Below are 9389 nucleotides of genomic sequence, written 5' to 3'. Positions count from 1 at the left end.
TTGTAAGTATTTTCACTACTCTTGTTTTTTTATTGTTTTTTTTTCATCGCTTGAGATCACAGGGACACCCTGAATTGGGTTGACAAAAAGGGCTTCTTTAAACTGCACATGTATATCTATGCGCCTGGCATATGTCAGAATCTCGAAAGTGTTTGTTTAATGATTGTTTCCGCTGTAAGTAGAAGGGTATTATTTGAGAAAAAGAAAGGACATTTTGTCCTGAATTTGATTAACACAGTTTCTTTTTTTCAAGAGTAAAAAATTGAGAATGGAAATGGGGAATGTGTCAAACAGACAACTATCCGACCAAAGAGCAGAAAACAGCCGAAGGCCACCAATTGGTCTTCAATACAGTGAAAACATCCCGCACCCAGAAGCATGCTTAAGCTAGCTGGCCCCTAAAAAAAAATGTGTGATAATGAACATCATACTAAACTCCAAAATATATAAAAGAAACTAAAATAAAAAAATATACAAGACTAACAAAGTCCAGAGGCAAAAAAGCGGAGGGGTTAAACATGTTTTTTTTTAAATCTCAGACCTCCCCGAATACCCCTCATGTGTGTACTAGTCTTTGATGTTAGAACAGCGTGGTTGGAATGATATGTATATGTGAAAATATTATAAGACAGTGTCGAACGATATATCTGAAAACTTTTGTCAAAGTGTAAGTGGTATTCAAAAACTGAATGTACGTTGAAGTTTATAAAGTATATATAGCTAATAATGAACAAAACGACTGCAAAACATATATAGTTTTTATCAAAATAATCGTCTAAAAATGTTTCGTCTAGCTCCGCTCACTGCTAGTGATTTACACGTTTCTGCTGCAGCATTGTTCAAGATTTTCCACTGCATTTTTACATAAATAATGGTATGACCCTGATACATGTTATAGGTATAATCCATAGTGTAAAGGGAGGGAATTCACATAGCAATTGAGTATTGGAATTGCTAATGATTTTGTTGTTGTTGTTGTTGTTCATGCAGTATTCTCAGAGTCAGTATTAGAATGAAAGTGATGATTAACTATTTTCGTCAATAAATGGTGCTGTAAAATTCACAAATGTAATCCCCTTTGTGCTGATACACCTGCAGGGAAAATAATTTTTCAAAATATACAGTTTATCAAAATAGAAGGAATTAAAATCTAAATCAAAAGACACAAAACTGAAAATATCCTCATCCTTAGCATGAGTAATGAATAGATCGAACTGGGCTATATACTTCTCTTATAACTTAACTTATCCATATATTTTACAAGTTTTAGTTAGGTCTCACAATTCAACATGTATTAAAAAAAAACAAAAAAAAACAAAAAAAAAAAAAACAGATCACCTGATCAGTTAGCAACAAGGATCAATACAGGTCTAGGTCATACTTTTGCTGATGAAATACGAAGTAATATTATGTCTATTAATAGAAATTACCGTTATGTCAAATTTGAAACTAAAAGATATTTTTTACGGAATAAAAACAAATTAACAATGACTTTTTCACACTTCTAATTAAAAATAATCCTGTTTATTTGATAACATTTGATATTATTTTCAAATATATGAGAATATTATGCATATTATAATAACTTTATGTATAGCAAAATATCATTTACTTTACATATTCTAAAAATAGATTTCGAATTTGATATAAATAAAACCAACTTAGTTTTACTGACATTATATTATACGGTTGACAAAAAGACGAAAATGAACGCATAAAAGAAAAAGAAATCAGCCGATCGTTCGAAAGAACTAAAATGAACTGAAACTCCCAAAAAGGTAAGACAATTGTTTCTTAATTCATATGAAAATGAAATAATTAACAGGCTCAGTTCTAAACTGAAATAAAACACGGTCAGAGACATATAAATGAGAGATAAAAAATCTGTATTATTCTTTATTTCACGGAGAATGGGAGACTCATACAATTGTTTGAAAAATTAAAATTTCGAGTGGCGAGTTGGTTTTGTTTTAACTTTCAAAGATTGTATACATTTTTTTTTCGATGAGGGATTGTGGAATTAAAGAAAACCTTAAACGGGATATAGACTAAAAACTTTAAGAAAACAAGAGGGCTAGAGAGCTAGAATACCTTAAAGGAAACTGAGTCATTAGCCTAATTTTCTGTGGACGGTATATTCCATATTGTTACTCGCTAGGGACGGAACAGATAAATTGTTATGTATATTATACTTAATCGTATATAGTTACCGAACTTGCATGCAGAAAACTATATATAGTTACTTCAGCATGATGAAAAAAAAATGTGAGTTCAGTACCAGTGGTAGATAATAATGTTTGTTTTTCTTTATTTATAGATATGAATGTAATTTGCAAGTGGAGTTAAAAATGCACCAGGAAATGCTGACATGAAGCATAACTAAGCATGTCCAAATGTGGAGGATTGTCTAAAATATGACCATCAGATAGTAAATGGATATCACACTAACCAAATTGTTAGTTTGAGAATGTATCCTGATATGCAACCTTGGCCAACGTAGGTTGTTCATGCCGGCTGACCTTCCAGGGTTGGCCCCAAATATGCCGCCACCATGGCTCGGCACGCTAAATCCGGGATGTTGGCCGCTGGCCTCATCTCCGGAGTTACCGCTTTCATCATCTATCGACCTCATCTTCAAAGAGCACTCCGTCGTTTAACTATGTGGCTGATGGAAACTTCAATGGAGCCCGTAGAACAAAACGTGGACGACCACTTCACTCCAACACCAACTGATTCACCTACAAAACAAAACTTTAAAGAAAACATCACTTCCCTACAAACTCCTTCACTGTATCCAAACCAGTCTTCTACACTTACTTCCCAAAGCTCTGACAGCAACAGCGAAACAGACGAATCAACATCTTCAAGCGACGAAGAGAAAGCCACATCTAATATAATAACTCGAAACTTATCAGTCTTCTCGGACGATTTACCAAATGAAGGAAAGGAACTTCTTAAAAACCTAGAAAATTATAGTATTTTTACTGAGACTGTTACTTACAAACCCAAATCAGACCGTAACAACACTGATCAAACTGTGTATTGCAAGAACTTGTTTCTTAAAGATCGAAAGGGTAAATTCTACTTCTTCATTTGTCGAGAGGAAAACAATGTGCTTCTTAGGCAACTTAAATACAAACTTAAAGCACACAGGAACTTTTCGTTTGCATCACCAATCGAAGTTGAGGAAAACTTGCATGTGTTGCCCGGATGTATAACACCATTTTGTTTTTTATCTGAGACAGTCTCCAGAGATATTCCTGTGGCAATAGCACGTGACTTGATTCTTGAGAAACGTCTGAACTTTCACCCCTTACATGCTGACTTCGCAACTAGAATTTCTTTCGGACATCTGCTAAAATTGTTTGGTCATCTTAAAAGAAAGTTGATAATCATAGATGTATGAATAAAAAATGCTTCTAAATATTGATCTTTTATTCTGTTTGAAAATTTTGTTATGACTGTATGCGTTTTTATACGACCGCAAAAATTGAAAATTTTTTGGTCGCATATTGATATGACGTTGGCGTCGTCGTCTGCGTCGTCGTCGTCCGAATACTTTTAGTTTTCGCACTCTCTAACTTTAGTAAAAGTGAACTCTCTAACTTTAGTAAAAGTGAACTCTCTAACTTTAGTAAAAGTGAATAGAAATCTATGAAATTTTAACACATGGTTTATGACCACAAAAGGAAGGTTGGGATTGATTTTGGGAGTTTTGGTCCCAACAGTTTAGGAATAAGGGGCCCAAATGGTCCAAAATTAAACTTTGTTTGATTTCATCAAAAATTGAATAAGTGGGGTTACTTGATATGCCGAATCTAACTGTGTATGAAGATTCCTAATTTTTGGTCCCGTTTTCAAATTGGTCTACATTAAGGTCCAAAGGATCCAAAATTAAACTTAGTTTGATTTTAACAAAAATTGAATCCTTGGGGTTCTTTGATATGCTGAATCCAAAAATGTACTTAGATTTTTGATTATTGGCCCAGTTTTCAAGTTGGTCCAAATCAGGATCCAAAATTATTATATGAAGTATTGTGCAATAGCAAGACATTTTCAATTGCACAGTATTCAGCAATAGCAAGAAATCTTCAATTGCACAGTATTGTGCAATAGTAAGAAATTTTCAATTGCACAGTATTGCGCAATAGCAAGAAATCTTCAATCAGCAAGTATTTTCAATTGCACAGTATTGCGCAATAGCAAGAAATATCTAATTGCACAATATTGTGCAATAGCAAGAAATTTTCGAAAATTGGAGTTATCTTTCTTTGTCCAGAATAGTAGTTGAATCAACTTAAATCATTGTTTTATACAATATACAATGTATATTCACTTTTACTACCAACTGATAAATTAAAACAATCTTTACCAAGTTCAGTGATAACAAGCACCTTTTTTACATTTTAATATTTTATGATGTATTTAAATGAATAGTTATTGTTGCAAACTCCATTAGAAATTTGAATTGAGATCAGTTTTGGAATAAGAGAAAGGGGGATGTGAAAAAAAAATTGGGGGGGGGGGGGTTAAATTTTTCTCATTTCAGATTTCATAAATAAAAAAAAAATTTCTTCAAACATTTATTTGAGAGGATTAATATTCAACAGCATAGTGTATTGCTCAAAATAAAAACAAAAATTTTAAGTTCATTAAACCACATTCATTCTGTGTCAGAAACCTATGCTGTGTCAACTATTTAATCACAATCCAAATTTAGAGCTGAATCCAGCTTGAATGTTGTGTCCATACTTGCCCCAACCGATCAGGGTTTAACCTCTGCGGTCGTATAAAGCTGCGCCCTGCGGAGCATCTGGTTGAATATTATTTTATTTTCATGGTTAAAAGTTGACCGAAAAAAAAATGTGGGATATGCATGGGACAGACGCAGTACATGTGCAGTACATGTGAGAACATATTTTGTTAACTTGGAAGTCAACAAGCAGAAATAGGTTGATGGTAAAATGGTAATAATTTTGGCAATACCGGTTGTCCCTAACCACTAAAATATCTTTAGTTTTAAAATACCTAAGTTTTGAACAGAGAAGTTTGAAAAATAAAAACCATACAAACACAGATATAAACAAGAAAAAAAGGCAACACAGCACCAACGACGAAAAACGAAAGGAAATGACATTTTTGGCGTTGTTTGTCCTAGTAAACAGATCACCGATTTATACATGTTACAGAAAAGGAACGTGCATATACCCAATATGAACAGTATGAAATACAGGCCTGGACAGTTTATGAAAACATTCTAATACGGGTGGAATGTCAGAAAAGCGTCGTCCGAAGCCGGATAAAAACTTAAGTATAAGTATAAAGAAATCAAGAAAATATTAACACAAGGTTTATAACCACTAAAGGAAAGGGGATTGATTTTGGGAGTTTTGGACCCAACAGTTTAGGAATTAGTTGCCAAAAAGGGGCACAAATAAGCATTTCTTTCTTGGTTTTCACACAATAACGTTAGTATTAGTAAATAGAAATCTAAGAAATTTAAATACAAGGTTTATGACAACAACAGGAAGTTTGGGATTGATTTTGGGAGTTTTGGTCTCAACAGTTTAGGAAATAGAGACAAAAGGGTCCAAAATTAGACTTGGTTTGATTTCATCAAAAATTGAATTATTGGGTTTCTTTGATATGCCGAATTCAACCATGTATTTAGATTCTTAATTTTTCTTTTTCTTTAATAGTCCCGTTTTCAAATTGGTACATTAGGGTCCAAAGGTTTCAAAATCAAACTTAGTTTGATTTTAACAAAACTTTTAAATTCTTGGGGTTCTTTGATATGCTGAATCTAAATATGTACTTGGATTTTGGATTATGGGCACAGCTTTCAAGTTGATCCAATTCGGGATACAAAATTAAACTTTGTTTGATTTCAACACAAAAGGAATTATTGGGGGTTCTTTGATATGCTGAATCTAACCATGTATTTATATTTTTGATATTTGGGCACCTTTATCAAATTGGTCCACATTGAGTTCTGAAAGGTCTAAAATTGAACTTTATTTAATTTCATCAAAAATTGAATTCTTGGGGTTATTTGAATTAAAGAAATTAACTCTAAAATAGAAAATATGGGAAAAAATAAAACTTTTTGTGAATTAGATTATAGATTCTCTACTAAAGAAATATTTGAATCAATATCTAAACTCAAAAGTGGTAAAGCCTCAGGTCTGGATGGTATACATAACAAGATGCTAAAAGGCATGAAGTTTAGTTCTAAATCCTTTAATTCAGAAACTGTTTAATCATGTTTTTTTTATCTGGTATTTATTCAATGCAATGGTCATCAGTCTATTTATCTGCTGTTTTAAAGTCTGGTGATCCAAGTAAACCAGATAATTATCGTGGCATTGCCATTAACTCTTGTGTTGGTAAATTGTTTAACTCTGTTTTGAATAACAGACTAGATAAATTTTTGGTAAAAGAATCAGTGATTAATCCATGTCAAATTGGATTTTCAAAAAAATGAAGACCATCTGATCATGTTTTTGTTTTAAAAACCATTATCGATAAATATATAAGTAAAAAGGGGGGTAAACTATTTGCCTGTTTTGTAGATTTTAAACAGGCTTTTGATAAAGTGATCCATGAGGGTATCAGATATAAGCTTTTAACAAACAATATTACTGGAAAGTTTTATTCTATCATTAAAGATATGTATAATAAAAGTGACCTCTGTGTTAAAATTGATAATGAAATGACTCCATGTTTTAAATCATTTATAGGGGTTAGACAAGGTGATGTTTTAAGCCCAAATCTTTTTAAAATATTTATCAATGATCAACCTGACAAGTTTTTATCTTGTCCTGATCCAGTAAATATTAATAAATAGTAGATTGTCTTATGTATGCTGATGATGTAGTTTTTTTTTCAGAAACACAGGAAGGCTTGCAAAAGAGAATTAATATGTTACATGCATATTGTTTAGAATGGTGTTTTGATGTAAATTTAAAAAAGGCAAAAAGTATAATTTTTAACAAGCCAGGAAAATTTTTAAAATGCTGTTTACATTTTGGAGGTAAAGAGATCGAAAGTGCAAAATTATATACTTAGATATCTTGGAATCACATTTACATCTAGTGGTATATTTAAGCAGTGTAAAGGTGAATTATACAACAAATCTTTAAAAGCTTGTTTTAAGCTACAGAGATGCTTGTCATCATCTAACCCTAGTATTGCCATTTTTTACATCTTTATGATCATACAATTAAACCCATACTATTATATGGCAGTGAAATATGGGGAATGTTTAGAACGGATTCAGCTGCTTGTAAAAAAGATAATGATTATATATTAGAAAAAGTCTTTGGTCAGGATTCTTCTGAAAAAGCTCATACCAAATTTATGAAATATATTCTTGGTGTAAACAGAAAATCAAGTAATATAGCTGTAATGTCAGAGCTTGGTAGATTTCCTATGTATTTTACTATAATTTTATCAATGTTAAAATATTGTCATAGACTTGAACATTTGAAAGAAGGATTATTATTTGATGCATTTATATGTTGTAAACAGTTACATAGCTAATGTAAATACATGGTATTCTAGTATAGATTATATTCAGAGAGAGATTGAATTACCAAATTTTGACCAATCAATTGGCTCTTTATGTCAGTATGTTAAAAATAAACTATGTAAAAGTTATTTCACATTTTGGAATAAACTTAAGTATCAAACAATTAACTCCCAAAAAGGGAAGCTTGGTACTTATTTTTCTATAAAAAAATTGTTTTAAAAAAAAGAAAAATATTTAGAATTGCAGGACTTCAAAAAAAGACAGTCAATTTGTAAATTAAGAATAAGTGCTCACTCTTTAAAAATTGAGACAGACAGATATTCAAAAAAGCATATAGAAAGATCTGAGCGTCTTTGTTCTAATTGCTCACTTGGTAAAGTTGAAGATGAGCTTCATTTCTTATTAGAATGCCCTCTTTATGATATTCAAAGGGACGATTTTTTTCAAGACATTTCTAACAATTGTTGTAATTTTATAAATTTAAATAAATCTTCTAAATTTTTATGGCTCTTGACCCAAGAAAATGTTACTCTTATGGAAAAACTGGGCTGTTGTATTTGTGACTGTTTTGAATTAAGGAGATCAGGTATGAACACTGACACCAAGTCAAGTAAATAATTTGAGAATAAATACATATACACGTATAATGTAATTTTATTATTCTTTTATTCACAATATATATGTGGTTTTTAGCTTGATTCTGACCAATGCTTAGGCAGCAACCATTTGATTTTCTGGGGGGGGGGGGGGGGGGGCTATGGTTTTTTTTGGAAAAAAAAGTTTGTTTCCAGTTTTTGGAGAAAAAAATAATTTGTTTTTGATTTTGAGAAAAAAAAATTGTTTGTTTCTCCCTCAGCTGCCACTATATGTAATGCTAAAATTGAAAGAAAGAAATTGTTTTCGACTTGTTGCGAAAAAAATAGATTGTTTTTCGCCGCAGTCGAAAAAAAAAATTTGTCCAGAAAAAAAAACCATAGCCCCCCCCCCCCCCCCCCCCAGAAAATCAAATGGTTGCTGCCTTATATTCCAAATATATATGTATATGCCTCTATTGTTGTTGTTACCAATTATGTAAATAACTGAATTGTATCTGATTTTATGCCCTTTATGGGCCCTGTAATTTGGGAAATAAAAATATTCTATTCTATTCTATTCTATATGCCGAATCTAACCATGTATTTAGATTTTGGATATTGGACCATAATAGGTAAATGTCCATTTTTTTTTAAAGTTCTTAGACCACATTCATTCTGTGTCAACTATTTAATCACAATCTAAATTCAGAGCTGTATCAAGCTTGAATGTTGTGTCCATACTTGCCAAGAATTTCAATAACGGCCGGGAAACAGACTGTTTTACATCCCACACAGCCAAACTGACTCCCTAAGGTTTTTACAGTCGGTTGTGAGAAGAGTGACCATATTTCCTTTGGAATGTTAAATTCAAATCTCCTGTTATTTAGTTAGAGACTGTACAAAGTCATAATGTGCAAAACAATAGAGATAAAGGGAGATAATCTACTGTAGGAGTCCTTCATTTCTGTATTCCTTTTAAGGCCATTTCTATTTTATAAACTTTTTACCCATAATTCTCTATTCTTTATTTTTTATTCCTTTTTCTCTATTCTTTATTTTTTTATGCCGTTTTCTCTATTCTTTATTTTTTATTCCGTTTTCTCTATTCTTTCTATTTTTTGCCTATTATTCTCTATTCTGTAAACCCCCATCCACACCCTCTACTATGTTGCCACGGTGAAAGAGGAAAAATACACAAACTTTATACTAGATACTCACAGAGACATATGTACACATGTGTATATATGTCTCTGATACTCACATGATAATTCAGCTTATATTTG

The 9389-nt window shown here is 31.8% G+C and overlaps 1 long non-coding RNA gene across 1 annotated transcript; it reads left to right on the top strand.

Moving 5' to 3' along the window:
- Nucleotides 1-1649: 1649 nt before the first annotated feature.
- Nucleotides 1650-2700, top strand: LOC143083245 (uncharacterized). Its single transcript, XR_012980600.1, has 2 exons — nucleotides 1650-1778; nucleotides 2318-2700. It is a non-coding gene; the product is annotated as an uncharacterized LOC143083245 (long non-coding RNA).
- Nucleotides 2701-9389: the final 6689 nt, after the last annotated feature.

The sequence above is a fragment of the Mytilus galloprovincialis genome, chromosome 7, assembly GCF_965363235.1.
Source record: "Mytilus galloprovincialis chromosome 7, xbMytGall1.hap1.1, whole genome shotgun sequence".
In the NCBI taxonomy this organism is placed as follows: Eukaryota; Metazoa; Mollusca; class Bivalvia; order Mytilida; family Mytilidae; genus Mytilus; species Mytilus galloprovincialis.
This window is presented reverse-complemented; position numbering and strand designations above follow the sequence as displayed.